The 24,820-nt window shown below is 40.0% G+C and overlaps 1 long non-coding RNA gene across 1 annotated transcript in view; it reads right to left on the bottom strand.

The window, feature by feature from the left end:
• The window catches only part of LOC133539600 (uncharacterized), a 56,467-nt gene extending 32,451 nt beyond the window's left edge, over positions 1 to 24,016 (bottom strand). The window contains exons 1-2 of the long non-coding RNA XR_009803449.1: positions 23,893 to 24,016; positions 23,468 to 23,515 (exon numbers count right to left, since the gene is read on the bottom strand). This is a non-coding gene — a long non-coding RNA (uncharacterized LOC133539600). The remainder of the gene's footprint in view (positions 1 to 23,467; positions 23,516 to 23,892) is intronic.
• Between the last annotated feature and the right edge of the window lie 804 nt (positions 24,017 to 24,820).

The raw sequence follows: 24,820 nt of genomic DNA on the forward strand, positions 1-24,820 counted from the left end.
TCTCCCGAATTCCACCCGGACAACAATATTGGGGGAGTGCCTTAAAGGCACTGTCTTTAACATCCTCTACAACCTGTCGTCAAGTCTTTTTTCCCTCCTCACAAACAGCGTGCCGACCCAGTCACGTAATATATATGTGTGGCTTCTACACACATGTAAGTAAATGCAAGGCATACTTGAGCAACAGCATACAGGTCACACTGAGGGTGGCCATATAAACAACTTTAACACTGTTACAAATATGCGCCACACTGTGAACCCACACCAAATAAAAATAACAAACACATTTTGGGAGAACATCCGCACTGTAACACAACATAAACACAACAGAACAAATACCCATACCCCCTTGTTGCACTAACTCTTCCGGACTGCTACACTATACACCCCCCCAACCCCCGCCACCAACAAACCCCGCCCGTCCACCTGAGCCCCGACATTAACTGAGCAGTAAAAAGGCCTGAATGGTTGATTTATTCATTGTTATTTTATTTTCAAATGTATTAGCCTGTGGAAAAAGTTAATGTTGATATTTACCTCAGAAGGCTGCAAATACAAGAGGCATTCATTTTTTATTCAAATTTGATTTGATATGCCATTGATATGTTTTAATTATTATTGTTATTATTATTTGAAACTCAATTTTGCATGTCACTATAAAGTTATATAAGCCTTGCTTGTTCAATATTCAATGAAAAATTGATTGGGTCCTCGGCATGCGGCTTTGTTCAATTTTAAATTTTGGCCCACTCTGTATTTGAGTTTGACACCCCTGTATTAGGTGATATTGCACATCTATCCTGCAACTCTGTAATACTTGTTGATAAATGCCCTCTCTTTTCATTAACAATCTTTCTTTTGTAGACAGAATATTAAATTACCTGCCCAAGAAGATAAGCCTTGCATGCCTCAAAAATTGTTGAGGCAGACACTTCTTCAATAACGTTGGTTGAGGTGAACAAGTCGATACTGTTATTAACAGACATAAAATCTGACTCACAAAACAAAAGGGGGAAAAAAAACAATTGGACCATAAAGAGCAGACCGAGAAATAAGTCTATTCGAGAGAAAGTACCGTGTACAGCAGAGAAGAAGGAAAACTGCTTGGTTTACGGTTTGGGCTTAAGTAAGCGCCAGGCGTCTGAAATGCCATCAAGGTCTGAATGACTCGGGCTGATTTTGAAGGGTGGGGATTTCTATTAGAAGAGTGGTCTAAGAACAAGTCGAGGCAACAATTAAGATCACCTAGAAGGACAAGATAGGTAGAATTAAAATTCATACAGAAAAAAAACATATTGAAAAAGTCTTCGTTATCTCAGTTAGCGCCATAAATATTAGCTAGAGTCAAATTGTTGCCACCAATGCTTCCTGAGACAATGACATACCTGCCGTTTGGATCCTATATAACTATCGACATTGAAAATGGAACAGATTTATGTATGAAAATAGCCTCCCGTCTAGCCCTACTTGAGAAGGAGGAATGGTAAAGTTGGCCAACCCAGCCCCTTTGAAGCCGTGATTGGTTAGAAGTAGTGTTGTGTCGTTCACGAATGATTCGTTCGAAAGAACGAATCTTTTGAGTGAACGTACTGAACCGAATCACTTCATGAACTGATTCGTTCCTTTCTCAGTTCAGCTGAGCTCCGCCGCGACCATGCCGGTATGAGTGCAACTGGCGCGAGTCAGGTGAATCATGTTCGCGAACGTACTGACACAGAGAACTGACTGTGTCGCGACGTGAATCATATCGTGTTTATTATATACCGCTTTTAGAGTGATCATAATTGTTTAAAAAAATGAAAATAAACCACATTGGATGTGATATAAAAGGAAGAGTGATTTTTATTACATTTTTAATACATGTATGTTTTGTTAGAAACATTAGATGTTAAAATAATAAAATGTAATGTGAAAAAAGAAAACTTGTAACACATTTTAGAATCATTTTTTTCTATCTTGTCAAATCCACTATGAATTGTTAAAATAAATGTAATGTAATAATGTAGAAAATAATTGCATTTCAAACACATTTAAGAATATATTTCAATTTTGTTGTCGAGTCAAATGTTAAAATGTAAAAATAATACTACCATTTGTAAATTTGTATGTAATTTTTACCACTTTAAAAAACGTTTTTATTTTGTTTTCAGATCCGTTTTAAAATGTCATGGACATTTTAAAACGGACATGGAGAGGACACAAAAAAAGAAGAAGGAAAAAAAAAGAAAATAATATTTGTAGCAAATTTTAAAATAAATTGTTATTATCTTGTCAGATTCACACAAACCGAGATCTGCCGCTGGGGAAGCTGTTACTGACTGACTCATGATTCGCCGACCTGCACACAGAACTGCTGCCGCAGAAGTGATTCGGTGAACGAATCTTTTGAACGAATCAATTTAAAGAACTGATTCTAGTAGTGATTCAGTACAGTCAAAAGAACTGCCGATCCCATCACTAGTTAGAAGGCTTAAGAATGGTTTCCTGGAGAAGGACCATTTTAGCCTTCAGTTTTTTAAGGTGATTGAAAACTTTTGTTTTATTTCGGAATGGACTTTCTAAACATTCCAACCGACAAACATTTAGGCACCGCCTGGTTGCAGTGGCCTGTCAGAGCTCATAGCAACGCGTTAATTTATCAAGTGTTTGCTAGTCTAGCCAGTTATCACCTCCGCTACAGGCGACCCTCTTGTTAGTTACAGTAGACATTGCTCAACAAGTATATGTGAATATTCAGCAGCGGCACACCGAACACACACTCGAAAACACACACACGTACAAAAAAAAACCACATTCCTATTCCCCTTGGCTTAAACCGTGGCCCAGCTGTCTGGAAGCTATACCTGAACAGCCACGGTGTCGATAATGCACCCAACATATTCACTACTTCCTACATCCCTAACTCGGCTCCTGCATATGGAAAGCATTGTAAACTGCAAACATTAACAATAAACATTGATGAACAACAAATTTAGAAGAGAATAACTTAATTTAGGGTACTGACAAAAAAATTATACATGTATATACATACATACATATATATATATATACACATACATATATATATACACAAACACACACATAAATATATACGTATGAATTATATGGATGTATACATATTTACACCCATACATATATTCATTATATGGATGTATACATACATACATACATACATACATACATACATACATACATACATACATACATACATAAATACATTGTGTTGCCAATCAACCTATCCCCAGGTACTTGTCTTTGGAAGTGGGAGGAAGCCGGAGTACCCTGAGGGAACCCACGCATTCAGCATTCACGAGGAGGACATGCAAACTCCACACAGAAAGATCCCGAGCCCGGGATTGAACCCAGGACTACTCAGGACCTTCGTATTGTGAGGCAGACGCACTAACCCCTCTTTCACCGTGCTGCCCATGTTCAAACTCATAAACATATCTTTTTTTGCAATTAATCATTAACTTTAGAATTTGATGCCAGCAACACGTGACAAAGAAGTTGGGAAAGGTGGCAATAATTACTGATAAAGTTGAGGAATGCTCCTCAAAGACCCTTTTAGAACATCCCACAGGTGTGCAGGCTAATTGGGAACAGGTGGGTGCCATGATTGGGTATAAAATCAGCTTCCCCAAAAATGCTCAGTCTTTCACAAGAAAGGATGGGGCGAGTCACACCTCTTTGTCCGCAACTGCGTTTATGAGTTTGAACATCAAATATCTTGTCTTTGTAGTACATTCAACTGAATATGGGTTGACAAGGATGTGCAAATCATTGTATTACTTTTGTATTTACATCTTACACAATTTACCAACTCGTATGGAAACGGGGTTTGTATATATATATATATATATATATAAACCCCTCCCCCTGGGGGGGGGGGTTGCCCACATCTGAGGTCCTCTCCAAGGTTTCTCATAGTCCGCATTGTCACTGGCGTCCCACTGCATGTGAATTCTCCCTGCCCACTGGGTGTGAGTTTTCCTTGCCCTTTTGTGGGTTCTTCCGAGGATGTTGTAGTCGTAATGATTTGTGCAGTCCTTTGAGACATTTGTGATTTGGGGCTATATAAATAAACATTGATTGATTGATATATATATGTGTGTGTATATATATATATATATATGTATATATATATATATATATATATATATATATATATATATATATGTATACATATATATATATATGTGTGTGTATATATATATGTGTGTGTATATATATATGTGTGTATATATGTGTGTATATATATGTGTGTGTGTATATATATATATATATATATATATATACTGTATATATATATATATACACACACATATATATACACACATATATATACACATGTGTGTATATATATATATATGTGTGTATATATATATATATGTGTGTATATATATATATATATATATATATATATGTATATATATATATGTCGTGGTCTGAAACAGTAGTATGAAGCGAGTCCAGGGTTGAAGCCAAAGAGTCACCCTAAGTTTTAAAGTACTTGGGAAGAGCAGCACGCATCTCCGCTAGCATCGAGCTAATCTCCATCTTTGTTATGCTAGTACGTGACGTCGGATCCTTTTAGACCAATTTTATTTTCGCCTTCGACATGGCAAGAGTCGTTCCTAAGTCTCACACAAAGTGTAAAAAGATATTACCTCGCTGTACGTCAAATTACTTAAATGATATGGAAGGTTTGCTACGGGCGCTGTCTCAACACACGTCGCCTCAGCGTGGTCCATACAGGAAGTTGCCACTCGCATTTAAATAACATATCAAGTGTGAGAACATTTCCTCTTATCCTTGTTAAAAACATGAATACCTTGCTCTTTTAGCAAAACGGACCTTGTTTTTATGGTAGTACATCTGTGATACGCTAGCATTTAAAGCGGAGGCATGGTGTCGGACATCTGGAGGATGGGGTCTCAACCTCAGTAAGCATGTTAACTTATACTTTGTTAGCTAGCTAAAAAATACACAATAATTTTAGACAAAGTCAGCCAGCTAAACTGTCTATCCTGAGGCGTTCCCAGGCCAGCCGGGAGAGATATTCTTCCCAACGTGTCCTGGGTCTTCCCCGTAGCCTCCTACCGGTCGGACATGCCCTACACACCTCCCTAGGGAGGCGTTCCGATGGCATCCTGACCAGACTCCCGGACCACCTCATCTGGCTCCTCTCGATGTGAAGGAGCAGCGGCTTTATTTTGAGCTCCTCCCCGATGACAGAGCTTCTCAGCCTATCTCTAAGGGAGAACCCCGCCACCCGACAGAAAAAACTAATTTTGGCCGCTTGTTCCCGTGATCTTGTCCTTACGGTCATAACCCAAAGCTCATGGCCAAATGTGAGGATGGGAAAGTAGCTCGACTGGTAAATTGAGAGCTTTGCCTTCTGGCTCAGCTCCTTCTTCACCACAACGGATGGCTACAGCGTCCGCATTACTGAAAACGCCGCACCGATCCGCCTGTTAATCTCACTCTCACTTGAACTCCTCCACCTGGGGCAAGATCTCTTCCCCAACCCGGAGATGGCACTCCACCCTTTTCCAGGCGAGAACCATGGACTCGGACTTGGAAGTGCTGTGTTCTCATTTCGGTCCCTTCACACTCGGCTGTGAACCGAACCAGTGAGAGTTGAAGATTCTGGTCAGATGAAGCCATCAGGACCACATCATCTGCAAAAACCAAACTGAATCCCTTCAAAGCCCTGACTGCGCCTAAAAATTCTGTCCATAAAAGTTATTAACAGAATCAGTAACAAAGGGCAGCCTTGGCGCAGTCCAACCCTCACTAGAAACAAGTCCGACTTACTGCCAGCAATGTGGACCAAGCTCTGACACTGATCATACAGGGAACAAACTACCACAATGAGACAGTCTAATACCCCATACTTTCTGAGCACTCGCCTGAGGACTTCCCGGGGGACACGGTCGAATGCCTTCTCCAAGTCCACAAAGGACATGTAGACTGGTTGCGCAAACTCCCATGCACCCTCAAGGATCCTGCCGAGAGTATAAAGTTGGTTCACAGTTCCACGACCAGGACGAAAACCACCAGACTGTTCCTCCTGAATCCGAGGTTCGACTATCTGGCGTAGCCTTCACTCCAGTACACCTGAATAACAAGAATTGCCACCCCGGCCCGTCGCCTCTCACTGGAGGCAACGCCAGAGTGGAAGAGAATCCAGCCCCTACGGGAAAACTCGTTCCAGAGTCCTTGCTGTGCATCGAAGTGAGTCCGACTATATCTCGTCAGAACTTCTACACCTCGCGCACTAGCTCAGGCTCCTTTTTCCCCAGCGAAGGGACATTCCACATCTCAAGAGCTAGCTTATGTACCGAGGATCGGACAGTCCAGTGCCCTGCCTTCGGCTGCTGCCCAGCTCACATCGCACCCGACCTCTATGGACCCTCCCATGAGTGGTGAGCCCATTGGAGGGGGGACCTGCATTGCCTCTTCAGGCTGGGGCTGGGGGACAGGCCCGGCCACCAGGTGCTCGCCATCGTGCCCCACTCACATGGCGTAGTCCAACCCTTACTGGAAACGGGTCCGACTTACTGCCGGCAATGTGGACCAAGCTCTGACACCGATCATACAGGGAATGGACCACCACAATCAGACAGTCGGATACCCCATACTCTCTGAGCACTCGCCAGAGGACTTTCGAGGGGACACGGTCGAATGCCTTCCCCAAGTACACAGAGCACATGTAGACTGGTTGAGCAAACTCCCATGCACCCTCAAGGACCCTGCCGAGAGTATAGAGCTGGTCCACAGTTCCACGACCAGGAGGAAAACCAGACTGTTCCTCCTGGATCCGAGGTTCGATTACCTGGCGTAGCCTCCTCTCCAGTACACCTGAATAAGAAGAATTGCCACCCCGGCCCGTTGCCTCTCACTATGTGCAACGCCAGAGTGGAAGAAAATGCAGCCCCTCTCGAGAGAATTGGTTCCAGAGCCCTTGTTGTGCATCCAAGTGAGTCTAGCCTGAACTTCTCCACCTCACGCACTAACTCAGGCTCCTTTTCCCCCAGTGAAGGGACATTCCACATCCCAAGAGCTAGCTTAAGTAGCCGAGTATCGGACCGTCAAGAGCCCTGCCTTCGGCTGTCGCCCAGCTCACATCTCACCCGACCTCTATGGCTCCTCCCCATTGAAGGGGGGACCCGCGTTGCCTCTTCAGTCTGTGCCTGGCCGGGCCCCATAGGGACTGGCCCGCCCACCAGGTGCTCGCCATTGTGCCCCACTCACGTGACGGAGTACAACCCTTACTGGAAACGGGTCCGACTTACTGCCGGCAATGTGGACCTGACACTGATCATACAGGGAACGGACCGCCACAATTAGACAGTCCGATACCCCATACTCTCTGAGCGCTCGCCAGAGGACTTCCGAGGGGACACGGTTGAATGCCTTCTCCAAGTCCACAAAGTCAAAACTCCACACACGTGCCTGGCTCCAGAGGGGGGCCCCGGTGACCCACATCCGAGTCCTTTGGTTTTCTTTTTTATCCAGGTCTTCGAGCTGCTCTTTGTCTGATCCTTCACCTAGGACCTGTTTGTCTTGGGAGACCCTACCCGGGGGCCATAGAAGCCCCCAGACTACATAGCTCCTCTACCATAATAAGGTGGCAGCTCAGAGAGGAGCTAAAGTGCTAAACCTTCAAAGAATTTATCAATAGTCAATATACCAGTGTGCATCGTTTTAAACATCATCACAAAATGGAGGCTAGTTAGTTAGTTGTTGTTTGTTTTCTTTGCTGTTATTTTAAAACATTTTTTTAAACACAAACCGGGTTAATTGTTTTTATTCAGCACTTTGCCTTTCCTTTCTTTTAAATTGACAACATATAATTAGTCGTTTTAATTTGTGTAACAACTGAATGAGCAACACAGTTACAGTATAACTAATAATTTAGGAATGAATTAGTCATCTTTGTTGTTCGTAAGCCCAGGCCTAAAATGACTTAAGGTGTGGAAAAATTAGAGCCATTCCTTTAAATAGACTCCCTTTTTAGATCAGTTGATCTGCCATTTCTTTTCTTTTTCTTCTACTGTGTTGGATCCATTGTGGATTGAACTTTCACAGTATCATGTTAGACCCGCTCGACATCCATTGCTTTCCTCCTCTCCAAGGTTCTCATAGTCATCATTGTCACCGACGTCCCACTGGGTCATTTTTGTCACCGATGTCCCACTGGGTGTGAGTTTTCCTTGCCCTTATGTGGGCCTACCGAGGATGTCGTGGTGGTTTGTGCAGCCCTTTGAGACACTAGTGATTTAGGGCTATATAAGTAAACATTGATTGATTGATTCATTGTCCGACTAATCAAGGTGGTCTGCGATGAGGGTGCGACTTGTCCAGGGTGTACACAGCCTTCCGCCCGATTGTAGCTGAGATAAGCGCCAGCGCGCCCCGCGTCCCCAAAAGGGAATAAGCGGTAGGGAATGGATGGATGGATAATCAAGGTGGTTGAAGATTAGTGGACTGTCAAAATAGTCGTTATTTTCACCCCTTTTTGCCATATTTTACGATTTAAAATGCATACAAAAAATGTTGTCTTATAAAGGGATTATGAATGGTACAGGCAAGTTCTGCCAAAAAAGTGCAGTTCCCCTTAAAGAGGAACAAGTAGGTGACTGTTGTCTGCATAACAGTGGAAGGAATATGGAGGCGAGTGAGAGCAAAGAGAGGGAGCCGAGGACGATACAAAATTGATAAACTGATGCACAATCACTGCTCTAAGTGAGATTACAAATCTCCTGGTTGACTATATCACTGTATGGTGCGTGCATTTTTTTAAAGTTGTTTTTTTACTTCCAGCAACTTGGAAATTATTGAACACGTTTTGTTTTTTTTTCCCCCCGCAGGTGTCACACCCAATTGGCATGGCACGAAAATTCCAACCTGCTCGCTGAGGGTTGTTATAATTTGTTTTGCTTTTTTGGCTGCACGGCGCTCATCTGCCATTTAGCAGCAAGGCGAAGAACACTCCTGCGTATTTTGGTCAAACAATATCAGACACTGCGCAAATTGGTTGCTATTTGGGAAAAAAACAAGTTTGGAAGTAATCTCACTTTAAAGGCCTACTGAAACCCACTACTACCGACCACGCAGTCTGATAGTTTATATATCAATGATGAAATATTAACATTGCAACACATGCCAATACGGCCTTTTTAGTTTACTAAATTGCAATTTAAAATTTCCCGCGGAGTTTCTTGTTGAAAACGTTGCAGAATGATGACGTGTGTTTGTGATGTTATTGGTTGGAGGGGACATACTAGCTCAGCACCACTTACAGCTAAAAGTTGTCTCTTTTCATCGCATAATTACACAGTAATTTGGACATCTGTGTTTCTGAATCTTTTGCAATTTGTTCATTTATTAATGGAGACTATAAAGAATGCTGTTGGTGGAAAGCGGTGGATTGCAGCTGTATTTAGCACCGAGACACAGCCGGTGTTTCTTTGTTTGTTGTGAAGCGGAGCGGTCAAGCCAACATGTTTTCTCTATGTCAACCAGCATATTTTTGGATGGAGAAATTGTGATATATATATATCTTACCAGAGACATCAATGGATTATTCGTCATCCTGCAGCAGCTGTCATGTCAAAAAAAGGCAGCTGTGAGCTTGGCTCCTTCCTCGGCTTCTCTATGAGACACTCACTGCGTGGTCACCGCAGCCATCCGACTTCGAGGTATGTCTTTACAATCTTTTAAATCTCACTAAAACACTATTAAAACAGTAAGCAGATAAGGGATCTTCCAGAATTATCTTAGTAAATGTGTCTGAAAACATCTTTATTTATTTTTTCTAGTCCTTCGCTATCAATATCCTCAGCCACAAATCTTTCATCCTCGCTCAAATTAATGGGGAAATTGTCGTTTTCTGGGTCCGAATAGCTCTTTTTGTTGGAGGCTCCCATTAAAAACAATGTGAGGATGTGAGGAGCCCTCACACGGGGGACGTCATCGTCTCCGACTTCCGGTACAAGCAAGGTTCTCTATTAAATCCTTTCAGCAAAAATATGGCAATATCTCGAAATGATCAAGTATGACACATAGAATGGATCTACTATCCCCGTTTAAATAAGAAAATCTCATTTCAGTAGGCCTTTAAAGACCTACTGAAACCCGCTACTACCGACCACGCAGTCTGATAGTTTATATATCAATGATGAAATATTAACATTGCAACACATGCCAATACGGCCGGTTTAGTTTACTAAATTACAATTTAAAATTCCCTGCGGAGTTTCTTGTTTAAAACGTTGCAGAATAATGACGCGTATGATGACGTGTGTTTGTGACGTTATTGGTTGGAGAGGACATATCAGCTCAGCACCACTTATGGCTAAAATTTGTCTCTTATCATCACATAATTACACAGTAATTTGGACATCTGTGTTGCTGAATCTTTTGCAATTTGTTCAATTAATAATGGAGATTATAAATAAGAATGCTGTTGGTGGAAAGCGGTGGATTGCAGCTGTCTTTAGCACCGAGACAAAGCCGGTGTTTCTTTGTTTGTTGTGAAGCTTTAACACAGAGCGGTCAAGCGAACATGTTTCTCTACGTCAACCAGCATGTTTCTGGATGGGAAAATTGTGATATATATCTTCCCGGAGACATCAGTGGATTATTCATCCTCCTGCAGCAGCTGTCAAAAAAGGCAGCTGTGAGCTTGGCTCCTCAGCTTCTTTCAGAGACACTGGTGTGTCCACCTCAGCCATCCGACTTTAAGGTATGTCTTTACAATCTCACTAAAACACTATTAAAACAATAAGCAGATAAGGGATCTTCCAGAATTATCCGAGTAAATGTGTTTAATTTAATCTGAAATGCTCACACTGCCGCCGCCCGGAGCCGTCGCTTTTTATTTTATTTTATTTTTTCTAGTCCATCACTATCAATATCCTCATCCACGAATCTTTCATCTTTGCTCAAATTAATGGGGAAATTGTCGCTTTCTCGGTCCGAATTGCTCTTACTGCTGGAGGCTCTGTTAAGATCCGTTACTCGGATCTTCACATGTTGTTTATTTTTTCCATCTGTGTTTTAATTCTCCGTCTGACCCGTTTATTTCCCATTTAGTCCATCATCATGGTTACTTATTAGTTTCAGCTGCTCACCTGTCTCTGTTAATCACCTTCCCTATATAAGCCAGCCTTTTCTGTTTATTCTTTCTGGGACTCTAATTTGCTCACATGCAACAAGTAACGTCAGGTATGTTTTTCTCGCTAGCTCATTAGCTAAGCCACCTTATTGTCATCTTTAGCTCACATGCTAATCATCTTTGTTTTTACTTTTTGTGCCATCATGCCAAGTCTTAGTTCTTTATATTTCCTAGCTTTCACGCTAGCGTCTTTTGTTTCCCTTTTTATTAGCTCCAGTGTTTTTGTTCAGAGCTCACATTTTGTTAATAAATTTGTTAGATCCTAACTTGTTGTGTTCTTCGTTTGACGCATCCTCGAGGGAATCGAACCTGGTACCACGATGCCGAACCGGCGTTACAGGCTCAAATTATAAACAATGTGAGGACGTGAGGAGCCCTCACACCAGTGACATCACACGCACATACTTCCGGTAAAGGCAAGGCTTTTTTATTAGCGACCAAAAGTTGCGAACTTTATCGTCGATGTTCTCTACTAAATAATTTCAGCAAAAATATGGCAATATCGCAAAATGAAAATCTCATTTCAGTAGGCCTCTAAGTGAAGAACTATGCCTGTGTGCTTTTAGGCAGCATTTGAACACAGTCAAAAAAAAAAAAAAGTGGCCCCCAATACAATAAAACAGTTATTAGACTTTAGAACGTCGTTTTTCCTGCAAATTCGGGCTAAACTTCAAAGGTCCTCGCGGTCGTTAAGAAAAAAATCACATGACATTCAACACCATGTAAAAAGTCACTGATCTAGTTATGAACACTTTCCTCAAAGCCTTTGAGGCTGTGCTGTATTGGATACATAGATGTATTTGTTTGGGGAATTAACTCTTCGACTTCTGAATGAATCACGGTGTGCAAAAAGGTGGAGATTTGTGAGAACATGTACCCCTACTGTGGTGGATGGTTTACCTGACAAATGAAACGTGACAAATTGCGGCGGGTGTACTATTCACTTTAGCCGCTAGATGGCAGTAGAGTATTGAATGTCTTAAAATGTGTTTTATGCCAATTCCATTAAAACACATTCAAAAAGGGATTCAAATAGTTTGTACTACTTCCCATTACCCTTTTGAGATAAGTTTAATTTATTCTATTTTATTGATTTAATTTTATTTTTTTAATAAAATAATAATTTTGCCATTGAGCACAAAACCTGGAGATATGTACGTACTGTACATGGGACGGACTATGACGTACTCAAAAAACAACAACAATCAAATTCCAACACTGACCACAGCGTCAGTTGCTCTGTAGAGTGGTGCTTTCTATCATTTTCAGCAGACTGCTTTGCTCAATGATTATTTTCTCCCCCTCTTCCTCTTACTCGAGATCTACCCAGGAATGGGGCCGTATAAATCCATTCCCTACTGTACAACACATGGCGGCGCTGTTAATAAACACCAAAGTTTGACACCCGCAAATATGATCGTCTTGAAATTTCTCACACAGCTCAATGCGCTGCACGAGACACTTACTGTAACTTGACCATTACTAACTCGAGTGGTTGCAACTGGCAATTAAAAGGCGAGAAATGTGCAAACCCCGTTTCAATATGAGTTGGGAAATTGTGTTAGATGTAAATATAAACAGAATACAATGATTTAAAAATCATTTTCAACCCATATTCAGTCGAATATGCTACAAAGACAACATATTTGATGTTTAAACTCAAACATTTTTTTTTTTGTCCAAATAATCATTAACTTTAGAATTTGATGCCAGCAACACGTGACGAAGAAGTTGGGAAAGGTGGCAATAAATACTGATAAAGTTGAGAAATACTCATCAAACACTTATTTGAAACATCCCGCACGGGTGCAGGCTAATTGGGAACAGGTGGGTGCCATGATTGGGTATAAAAGGATCTTCCATGAAACGCTAAGTAATTCACAAACAAGGATGGGGCGAGGGTTACCACTTTGTAAGCAAATTGTCAAACAGTTTTAGAACAACATTTCTCAACAAGCAATTGCAAGGAATTTAGGGATTTTACCATCTACGGTCCGTAAAATCATCAAAAAGTTCAGAGAATTTGGAGAAATCACTGCACGTAAGCGATGATATCACAGATTTTTGATCCCTCAGGCGGTATTGCATTAAAAACCGACATCAGTGTGGAAAGGATATCACCACATGGGCGCAGGAACACTTCATAAAACCACTGTCAGTAACTACAGTTGGTCGCTACATCTGTAAGTGCAAGTTAACACTCTACTATGCAAAGCCAAACCAATGTATCAACAATTTCCTGAAACGCCGCTAACTTGGCTGGGCCTGAGGTCACCTAAGATGGACTGATGCAAAGTGGAAAAGTGTTCTGTGGTCTGACGAGTTCACATTTCAAATTATATTTGAAAACAGAGGACGTGGTGTCTTCCAGAACAAAGAGGAAAATAACCTTTCGGATTGTTATAGGCGCAAAGTTCAAAATCCAGCATCTGTGATGGTATTGGAGTGTTTTAGTTCCCAAAACATGGGTAACTTACACATCTGTAAAGGCACCATTAATGCTGAATGGTCCATACAGGTTTTGGAGCAACATATGTTGTCATCCAAGCAACGTTATCATGGACGCCCCTACTTATTTCAGCAAGACAAGTGTTACCACAGCTTGGCTTCGTCAAAAAAGAGTGCGGGTACTTTCCTGGCCCGCCTGCAGTCCAGACCTGTCTCCCATCGAAAATATGTGGTGCAATATGAAGCGTAAAATTCGACTGTTGAACGACTGAAGCTCTACATAAAACAAGAATGGTAAAGAATTCCACTTTCAAAGCTTCAACAATTAGTTTGCTCAGTTCCCAAACGTTTATTGAGTGTTGTTAAAAGAAAAGGTAATGTAACACAGTGGTGAACATGCCCTTTCCCAACTACTTTGGCATGTGTTGCAGCCATGAAATTAAGTTAATTATTATTTGCAAAAAAAAAAAATAAAGTTTATGAGTTCGAACATCAAATATCTTGTCTTTGTAGTGCATTCAATTGAATATGGGTTGAAAATGATTTGCAAAACATTGTATTCCGTTTATATTTACATCCAACACAATTTCCCAACTCATATGGAAAAGGGGTTTGTAAAATTCAAGTCAATTAATGAATGACACGGCGCTTCATATTATTTTTTAACGCAAATATATTCTTTGCCCCTCCCTGCACCGTCACTGATAAGAATATAATGGCAATTTGTTTCAATACAAAAATTCCATCCAGTCATCCATTTTCTACCCTTCATTCCCTTTGGGGGTGCGGGGGCCGCTTGTGCCTATCTCAGCTACAATCGGGCGAAAGGCGGTGTGCACCCTGGACAAGTCCGCACCTCATCGCAGACAAAAATTCAAATTCAAATTAATTTTGAGTTAGATTAAAAACATAGAAACATTAGTTTCACATCAATATTAAGATGTGTAAAACAATGTTTAATAGGGTGGCCCTCAAAATACAATTCTGCTTAGGGCCCTAATTTAGCCAGTGGTCTTTTATTTACTGTCACAATATTCCCTCGTTTATCCCTGTTAATTGTCTCAGGGCCTGACCTTGGTAAACAAAACACTTCGATCGTGAGCAATATATAGTAGTGGTAAATGACACAATATTAGAACAGTAGAATCTTTACTGTCATTGATCAGCAGGTGAACAATAAAATTATGTACTTCTCTTTCCCGAATGCATTTATTTAATAATATAAAATGCCAACATTTTCCCAACGTAAAAACAAAAAAAGTAAATATACTTTTATTCATGAGCTTTACTAGTATATCCTCGGGTCGGTATAGCTCGGTTGGTAGAGTGGCCGTGCCAGCAACTTGAGGGTTGCAGGTTCGATCCCCGCTTCAGCCATCCTAGTCACTGCCGTTGTGTCCTAGGGCAAGACACTTTACCCACCTGCTCCCAGTGCCACCCACACTGGTTTGAATGTAAAAATTAGATATTGGGTTTCACTATGTAAAGCGCTTTGAGTCACTAGAGAAAAAGTGCTATATAAATATAATTCACTTCACTTATCACTGTTTTGGGGTCTGACCATGGTCAATTAATTTCTGCAAAGTAAAACAGTGGATTATAAATCAAATATTTTCAGTACATAAAGCATAACAAACATGTTTACGACCTTCTAAATATGGTTTTAACATTATGAGAGCCCTCTGGACATTAAATAACACCCACATAGTCACCCTTTAAACTCACTTCATCCAAAATGCTGGCCGAAGCTGAGCCAATCAGTGTCCACGATACTGAACAGTGCGTTGTAAAAAGGTTTTGGGGGGAAAAAAATACTGTAGAATTAATATTTTTAGTTCAATAGACCAATTTTTGAAATTAAAAATCCTTAATTCAGGCCAAAAATATAATAAAAAAATTCTCCAAACTTTGTAGCATGATGTGGCGGGTGAACAATTGTATGCTGTGTCAAAAAGATTGCTGCTAAGTCGTCCTAAAAAAAAACTTATATAGTGCTGTTTTTTAGCTATATACGTATTTATATATATATATATATATATATATATATATATATATATATATATATATATATATATATATATATATATATATATACACATATATATATATATATATATATATATACACATATATATATATACACATATATATATATATATACACATATATATATACACATATATATATATATATATATACACATATATATATATACACATATATATATACACATATATATATATACACATATATATATATACACATATATATATATATATATATATACACATATATATATATACACATATATATATATATATATATATATATATATATACATATATATATATACACATATATATATATATATATGTATATATATATATACGTATATAGCTATATATATATATATATATATATATATAATACAAATAATCATAATAGTTACAAATATAAAAAAATAATGTATACATAATTAACAGTCATTCACTTAAAAACAGAGAGGCATTGAATAAAGTAAACGCATCAAAGGTAAAACTCTACTTTAAAAATGTGAGTTGAAGGTGGACAGGTTAGTGCAGTTAAGGTGTGAGAAGTGAAGGATTAAGAGATTAAAGATAATAAAACCTTTTTAAAATCAGCTAACAAAAATACCTCTTGGCTGCTGACCCATAACATACACGCGCAGCGAGTGAACACAGAAATTGCCTAAAAATAAATATTTTTAAATATGAATGTTTTGTTCGAATAAAAATCAAAAAACGTAACTTTTTTTTTTTTTAAACGTTATTTTAAAAAATCCATCCATTCATTTTTTACCGCTTGTCCCTTTTGAGGTCGTGGGAGGCGCTGGAGCCTAAAATCGATTCTTGAAAATTACAAATTGATTTAGAGTTGGAATATAATTGTTATTCACATGTTTTTTAAAAAAGAAAGAGCACTACAATATCAGTCATTATTGTAACGTCTAGCTGGCATCGTGGTGAAAAGTTGTTCTCTCGCGGGTGCAGCGGAGGATGGAAGACAGCGTGAGGGTAAGGATAAAAATTTATTAACACACTATAAACCAGACTAAGAACCAAAAGACTTGCACAATGGCACTATAAACAAACCAACAGAACTAGCATGAGGGCTTCACGGTGGCAGAGGGGTTAGTGCGTCTGCCTCACAATACGAAGTTCCTGCAGTCCTGGGTTCAAATCGAGGCTTGGGATCTTCCTGTGTGGAGTTTGCATGTTCTCCCCGTGAATGCGTGGGTTCCCTCCGGGTACTCCGGCTTCCTCCCACTTCCAAAGACATGCACCTGGGGATAGGTTGATTGGCAACACTAAATTGGCCCTTGTGTGTGAATGTGAGTGTGAATGTTGTCTGTCTATCTGTGTTGGCCCTGCGATGAGGTGGCGACTTGTCCAGGGTGTACCCTGCCTTCCGCCCGATTGTAGCTGAGATAGGCGCCAGCGCCCCCCGCAACCCCGAAAGGGAATAAGCGGTAGAAAATGGATGGATGGAGAACTAGCATGAGCTAAAACAAAACAAAAGACGCTAGTGTGTGAGCTAGGGAAACGAATGAACAAAATAGTATATGGAAGTTAATAATGAACGAAGGGTATTTACCACAATGCGGGAATGCGACGTCACTTGTTGCGTGTAGCAAACTACAGTCCGAGAGCGAATGTCCAACAAAAGCGGTCTTAAATAAGGAGATAAATCAGGAGGCAGGTGTGCATGATCACACGGAAGGCAGGTGACACAAATGCGTTGCTAGGACAACAGAAACAAACCAGGGAGTGCCACCAGGAACTAAGAGAGCCAAATACAACACAGGGTGATAAAAAAACAGAAACAAAACCAGAATATGACATGATCCAAGACGTGGACCATGACAATTATGATAATAAACCTTTTTTTCATATATACAAACCCTGTTTCCATATGAGTTGGGAAATTGTGTTAGATGCAAATATAAATGGAATATAATTATTTGAAAATCATTTTCAAATCATATTCAGTTGAATATGCAACAAAGACAACATATTTGATGTTCAAACAGATACACCTTTTTTTTTTGCAAATAATCATTAAGTTTAGAATTTGATGCCAGCAACACGTGACAAAGAAGTTGGGAAAGGTGGCAACAAATACTGATAAAGTTGAGGAATGCTCATCAAACACTTATTTGGAACATCCCACAGGTGTGCAGGCTAATTGGGAACAGGTGGTTTCCATGATTGGGTATAAAAACAGCTTCCCCAAAAATGCTCAGTCTTTCACAAGAAAGGATGGGGCGAGGTACACCCCTTTGTTCACAACTGCGTGAGCAAATAGTCAAACAGTTTAAGAACAATTTTTCTCAAAGTGCAATTGCAAGAAATTTAGGGATTTCAACATCCACGGTCCATAATATCATCAAAAGTTTCAGAGAATCTGGAGAAATCACTCCACGTAAGTGGCATGGCCGGAAACCAACATTGGATGACCGTGACCTTGGATCCCTCGGACGGCACTGTATCAAAAACCGACATCAATCTCTAAAGGATATCACCACATGGGCTCAGGAACACTTCAGAAAACCACTGTCACTAAATACAGTTTGTTGCTACATCTGTAAGTGCAAGTTAAAGCTCTACTATGCAAAGCGAAAGCCATTTATCAACAACATCCAGAAACGCCGCCGGCCTCTCTAATATGAACTGATGCAAAGTGGAAAAGTGTTCTGTGGTCTGACAAGTCCACATTTCAAATTTTTTTTGGAAATATTCGACATTGTGTCATCCGGACCAAAGGGGAAGCGAACCATCCAGACTGTTATCGACGCAAAGTTCAAAAGCCAGCATCTGTGATGGTATGGGGGTGCATTAGTGCCCAAGGCATGGGTAACTTACACATCTGTGAAGGCACCATTAATGCTGAAAGGTACATACAGGTTTTGGAACAACATATGCTGCCATCTAAGCGCCGTCTTTTTCATGGACGCCCCTGCTTATTATAGCAAAGCAATGCCAAGCCACATTCAGCACGTGTTTCAACAGCGTGGCTTCGTAAAAAAAAAAGTGTGGGTACTTTCCTGGCCCGCCTGCAGTCCAGACCTGTCTCCCATCGAAAATGTGTGGCGCATTAAAAAGCGTAAAATAGACTGTTGAACGACTGAAGCTCTACATAAAACAAGAATGGGAAAGAATTCCACTTTCAAAGCTTCAACAATTAGTTTCCTCAGTTCCCAAACGTTTATTGAGTGTTGTTAAAAGAAAAGGTGATGTAACACAGTGGTGAACATGTCCTTTCCCAACTACTTTGGCATGTGTTGCAGCCATGAAATTCTAAGTTAATTATCATTTGCAAAAAAAAAATAAAGTTTACGAGTTTGAACATCAAATATGTTGTCTTTGTAGTGCATTCAATTGAATATGGGTTGGAAAGGATTTGCAAATCATTGTATTCCGTTTATATTTACATGTAACACAATTTCCCAACTCATATGGACACAGGGTTTGTATTTGAAAGAAAATAATGTAAATAGATTTAGAATTAACTAAAACATATACCAAATTATTCTATTTCATAGTAAAGTGTAATTTTAGGTAGCAGAACTGGTAAAAAAAATTATTTATATTTAGTTTCACAGCCTTCAAAGTACCGCCGCAGTACTCGGTTGTAATAACCTTTTCCACCACTTGTGGCAGTAATGACAATATCAAACAAACAGAGGAAGTCCGGAGCTAAAGTCATAAAGAAGCTTTTTAAGAGCAAAACATATAAACCGGGTTAATTGTTTTTATTCAGCACTTTGCCTTTCCTTTCTTTTAAATTGACAACATATAATTAGTCGTTTTAATTTTAGTAACAACTGATCGAGCAGCACAGTTACAGTATAACTAATAATTTAGGAATTAATTAGTCATCTTTGTTGTTCGTAAGCCCATGCCTAAAATGACTTAAGCTGTGGAAAAATTAGAGCCAATAAATAGGTGTACGCTTTATTGTCCGACTAGTCAATATAGTCGATGATTAGTCGACTGTCAAAATAATCGTTGGTTGCAGCCCTATTTGCCATATTTTCCGACTTAAAATGCATACAAAAAAAATGTTGTCATATATAGGGATTATGAATGATACAGGCAAATTCCGCCAAAAAGTGCAGTTCCCCTTTAAGAGGAACAAAAAGCTGACTGTTGTCTGCATAACAGTGGAAGGAATATGGAGGCGAGTGAGAGCAAAGAGAGGGAAAAGAGGAGAAGCCCTAAAACGGATCCCTGGGGAAGCCCATGCAGGAGGGGAGCCGAGGAAGATACAGAATGAACAAACTGATGCAGACTCACTGCTCTAATCGTGAGATTACAAATCTATTTTTTTTGTCAACTTGCCAGTTATTGAACATGTTCTGTTTTTTCCCCCGCAGGTGTCACACCCAGTTGGCATGGCACGAAAATTCCAGCCTGCCCGCAGAGGGTTTTGTTTTAGTTTTTGGCTGCACGGCGCTCGTCTGCCCTTTAGCAACACTCCTTAGTATGTTGGTCAAACAATATCAGACCCTGCAAGAATTGGTTGCTATTTTTAAAAAAAAAAAATAGTTTGGAATTAATATCACTTTAAGCGTAGAACTGTGCCTGTGTGCTTTTAGGCAACATTTGAACACAGACCCCCCAAAAAGTGGACTGCAATACAAAAAAAACCAAACAGTGATCAGACTTTAGAACGTCATTTTTCCTGCAAATTTAGGCTAAACTCCAAAGGTCCTCGGCGGCGTTAAGAAAAAAAATCCCATGACAATTATGTATTGATATTTTTAGTTCAATAAGATATTTTTTTAAGCTTCAAAATCCTTGATTTGGGCCAAAAATATATTGAAAAAATCCTCCAAACTTTGTAGAGTGATGTGGCGCTGGAAGTCCTGCATGCTGTGCCCAAAAGATTGCTGCTGAGTCGTCATAAAAAGAAACCTTATATAATGCTTGCTTTTGTAGCTATGTACGTATGTAGCCTATATCTATTTATATATAATAATAATACAAATAATCATAATATTTACACATGCAAAAAATGTATGTATACAGAATTAAAAGTCATTCACTTAAAAACAGAGACTAAAGTAAACGGATCAAATGTTAAAATCTCCATTAAAAAGGTGAGTTGAAGGTGGACAGGTTAGCAGTGATGTGCGGTGAGGTTCATGGCTGGTGAGGCACTGACTTCATCACAGTCAGATTTATAAACATATGAACCCTATAGAGCAGGAGTGTCAAACTCAAGCCGCGGGCCAAGGTTGAACAAATTAACCTTTTAATAGGGACCCAAACAAGTTTTGCATTAAATATTGAACAAGCAAGGCTTATATAACTTTAGTGACATGCAAAATCCAGTTTCAAATAATAATAATAATAATAAAAAAAATATCAATGGCATATCAAATACAATTTTAATAACAATTGTATGCCTTTTTTTCTATTTGCAATCTTCTGAGGTAAATATCAATTTTTTTCCATGGGCTAATAATACATTTGAAAATTAATTAACAATAATGAATGAACCAAACATTCAAGCCTTGAAGTAGCAAGAGAAAATGCATGAATAAAACGTTAGTTATTGGTCAGTTTGCTGGAGTTTTCCCGGAAGAGTTAGTGCTGCAAGGGTTTCTGGGTATTTGTTCTGTTGTGTTACGGTGCGGATGTTCACCCGAAATGTGTTTGTCAATCTTGTTTGGTGTGGGTTCACAGTGTGGCGCATATTTTTAACAGTGCTAAAGTTATTTATACGGCCACCCTCAGTGTGACCTGTATGGCTGTTGACCAAGTATGAGTTGCATTCACGTGTGTGTGTGTGTGTGTGTGTGTGTGTGTGTGTGTGTGTGTGTGTGTGTGTGTGTGTGTGTGTGTGTAAAAGCTACAAATATTATGTGACACGCTGTTAGTATGGAGGAAAAGCGGACGTGACGACAGGTTGTAGAGAACGCTAAAGGCAGTGCCTTAAACGCACGCCCCCAATATAGTTGTCCAGGTGGAAATCGGTAGAAATTCGGGAGAATGGTTGCCCCGGGAGATTTTCGGGAGGGGCACTGAACTTCGGGAGTCTACCGGGAAAATTAGGAGGGTTGGCAAGTATGAGTATTAGTGCTGAATGCGGTGTTACAGCGGCACCAACGCTGTATAATACCGGCGGGCCAGCTCTTATGCTAAATTGATATTGCTTCAAGGGCCAAATTAAATTACACGGCGGGCCAGAGTTTGACACCCATGCATAGAGTATCTTATTCCCCATTTGATTGGCAGCAGTTAACGGGTTATGTTTAAAAGCTCATACCAGCATTCTTCCCTGCTTGGCACTCAGCATCAAGGGTTGGAATTGGGGGTTAAATCACCAAAAATGATTCCCGGCCGCTGCTGCTCACTGCTCCCCTCACCTCCCAGGGGTTGAACAAGGGGATGGGTCAAATGCAGAGGACAAATTTCACCACACCTAGTGTGTGTGTGACAATCATTGGTACTTTAACTTAATGTGGCAGGTACTTTAGCTAGTATAGTAGAAGCTCTCAATATTTGGGCTAATCAGAAGTCTAGATTACAACTCGGAGAGAGTAGGACAGACACAATTAAATACTTTAAATGATACTGGTGTTATGTAAACATGTACAGTGCAACAACTAGTGGACAGACATTAATAGGAATGGCCGTTCAAAACAAAAGAAAAAAACAGAAAGGAATCTCAACAAACAATGTTGGTTTAGTTCAGGTAATTTATAAAAAGTAATATCAAAAGTTCTTCAAGTTTATAGAAGCCATATGAGACTGATCGCAGTCCATATGTGAATTCGCAGTTCATACAATCACATGGGTTGGCGTTGTGGATATGGGAGTTTGTAGTGAAAGTTCAGTTTCTGGGCAGGTTGTACTGTAGCATAAAAAATGCAGATGGCCTTAAAACGCCACAATACTCAGTCACCATATTTAAGTACCCAAAATAAAGACTCGACATACAGTGGGGCAAAAAAGTATTTAGTCAGCCACCGATGTGCAAGTTCTCCCACTTAAAATGATGACAGAGGTCTGTAATTTTCATCATAGGTACACATCAACTGTGAGAGACAGAATGTAAAAAAAAAATAAAAATCCAGGAATTCACATTGTAGGAATTTTAAAGATTTTATTTGTAAATTATGGTGTAAAATAAGTATTTGGTCAACCATTCAAAGCTCTCACTGATGGAAGGAGGTTTTGGCTCAAAATCTCCCGATACATGGCCCCATTCATTCTTTCCTTAACACGGATCAATCGTCCTGTCCCCTTAGCAGAAAAACAGCCCCAAAGCATGATGTTTCCACCCCCATGCTTCACAGTAGTTATGGTGTTCTTGGGATGCAAATCAGTATTCTTCTTCCTCCAAACACAAGGAGTTGAGTTTGTACCAAAAAGTTCTATTTTGGTTTCATCTGACCACATGACATTCTCCCAATCCTCTGCTGTATCATCCATGTATCCATTTTGGTACAAACTCAACTTGTCGTGTTTGGAGGAAGAAGAATACTGAGTTGCATCCCAAGAACGCCACACCTACTGTGAAGCATGGGGGTGGAAACATCATGCTTTGTGGATGTTTTTCTGCTAGGGGGACAGGACGATTGATCCGTGTTAAGGAAAGAATGAATGGGTTCATGTATCTATCATGAGATTTTGAGCCAAAACCTCCTTCCGTCAGTGAGAGCTTTTTTGCCCCACTGTAAATATAAATTCAATCGGATCAGAAACATTGGAGGAAACGGGATTAAAACCCGATGCTAACCGCCCATAGAAAATACATGGGTACGGCTAGTAGCTACTATTAGCAAACAAATTCACTTACCAACATCGACACACTCTTTCGTCGCAACTCGGCCCCGATGGTCGGCACCTATAAGTTTACAATTAGTTGTAAAATGTTGGACGGTTGTTTTTACGATATGCAGGCAAACGACAACTTTAAAACACACCGGCTTCGGCCTAGCCGAGTAGTGCAAGAATGATCTCTGGGATCACTAGCGCCCTCTACCACCAGGAGGCCGGAGAACATGAGCCTCACATAGTCCGTCTTCTGAGCAGTTTTATGTTTGCCCAGCACAAGAAATACGTTACACACATACAGTTGTTGACAAAATACAATGTACATTATATACCTCAGCTAACTAAACTATGGAAATGTATAATATAATTCATATAGCAATACGGTCTCACTGCACAGTAGGCCAGCAGTTAGTCGAGTCATTGCGCAATCCAGGGTGTGTGACTCACCGTAGGTCTCTGCTCAGTATTCCGCTCAGTATTGAGCGATTTTGAATAAGGCTCTCCCTTAGAGATAGGGTGAGAAGCTCTGCCATCCGGGAGAAACTCAAAGTAAAGCTGCTGCTCCTCCACATAGAGAGGAGCCAAATGAGGTGGCTCGGGCATCTGGTCAGGATGCCACCCGAACTCCTCCCTAGGGAGGTGTTTAGGGCACGTCCAACCGGTAAGAGGCCAAGGGGAAGACCCAGGACACGTTGGGAAGACTATGTCTCCTGGCTGGCCTGGGAACGCCTCAGGATCCCCCGGGAAGAGCTAGATGAAGTGGCTGGGGAGAGGGAAGTCTGGGCTTCCCTGCTTAGGCTGCTGCCCCCGCGACCCGACCTAAGATAAGCGGAAGATGATGGATGGATGAATAAAAATAATCTAAAACTGGTGAAGTTAAATGGAAAATAACTTTATAGTATAATCACTGGGTACATATAACAATTTAATTTTTTATTTTTATTTTTACATTTTTTTTCTTTCCATGATGGCAGGTGAGGCGGGGCCTACCCTGCCTGCACGTCAATGCAGGTTAGTGCAGTTATGGCGTGAGCAGTGAGGGATTAAGATATTAAAGATAATAAAACCTTTATAAAAACAGCTAACAAAAATACCTCTTGGCTGCTGACGCATAACACACACACACGCAGTGAGTGAACGCAGAAATTGCCTAAAAATAAATATTTTTTTAAAATTAATGTTTTTTTGAAATAAATAACAAAAAACTTTAAAAGATTTTTAAAATGTTATTTAAAAAAAATCGATTCTTGAAAATTTTAAATTGATTTAGAATTGGAATATAAAAATCGCGATTCAGGTGTTTTTTTAAGAAGAGCGCTACCATATCAGTAATTATGATAAACCTTTTTTTCCATATATATTTATATATGAAAGG

The sequence above is a fragment of the Nerophis ophidion genome, linkage group LG01 (genome assembly GCF_033978795.1).
Source record: "Nerophis ophidion isolate RoL-2023_Sa linkage group LG01, RoL_Noph_v1.0, whole genome shotgun sequence".
NCBI classification, from domain to species: domain Eukaryota; kingdom Metazoa; phylum Chordata; class Actinopteri; order Syngnathiformes; family Syngnathidae; genus Nerophis; species Nerophis ophidion.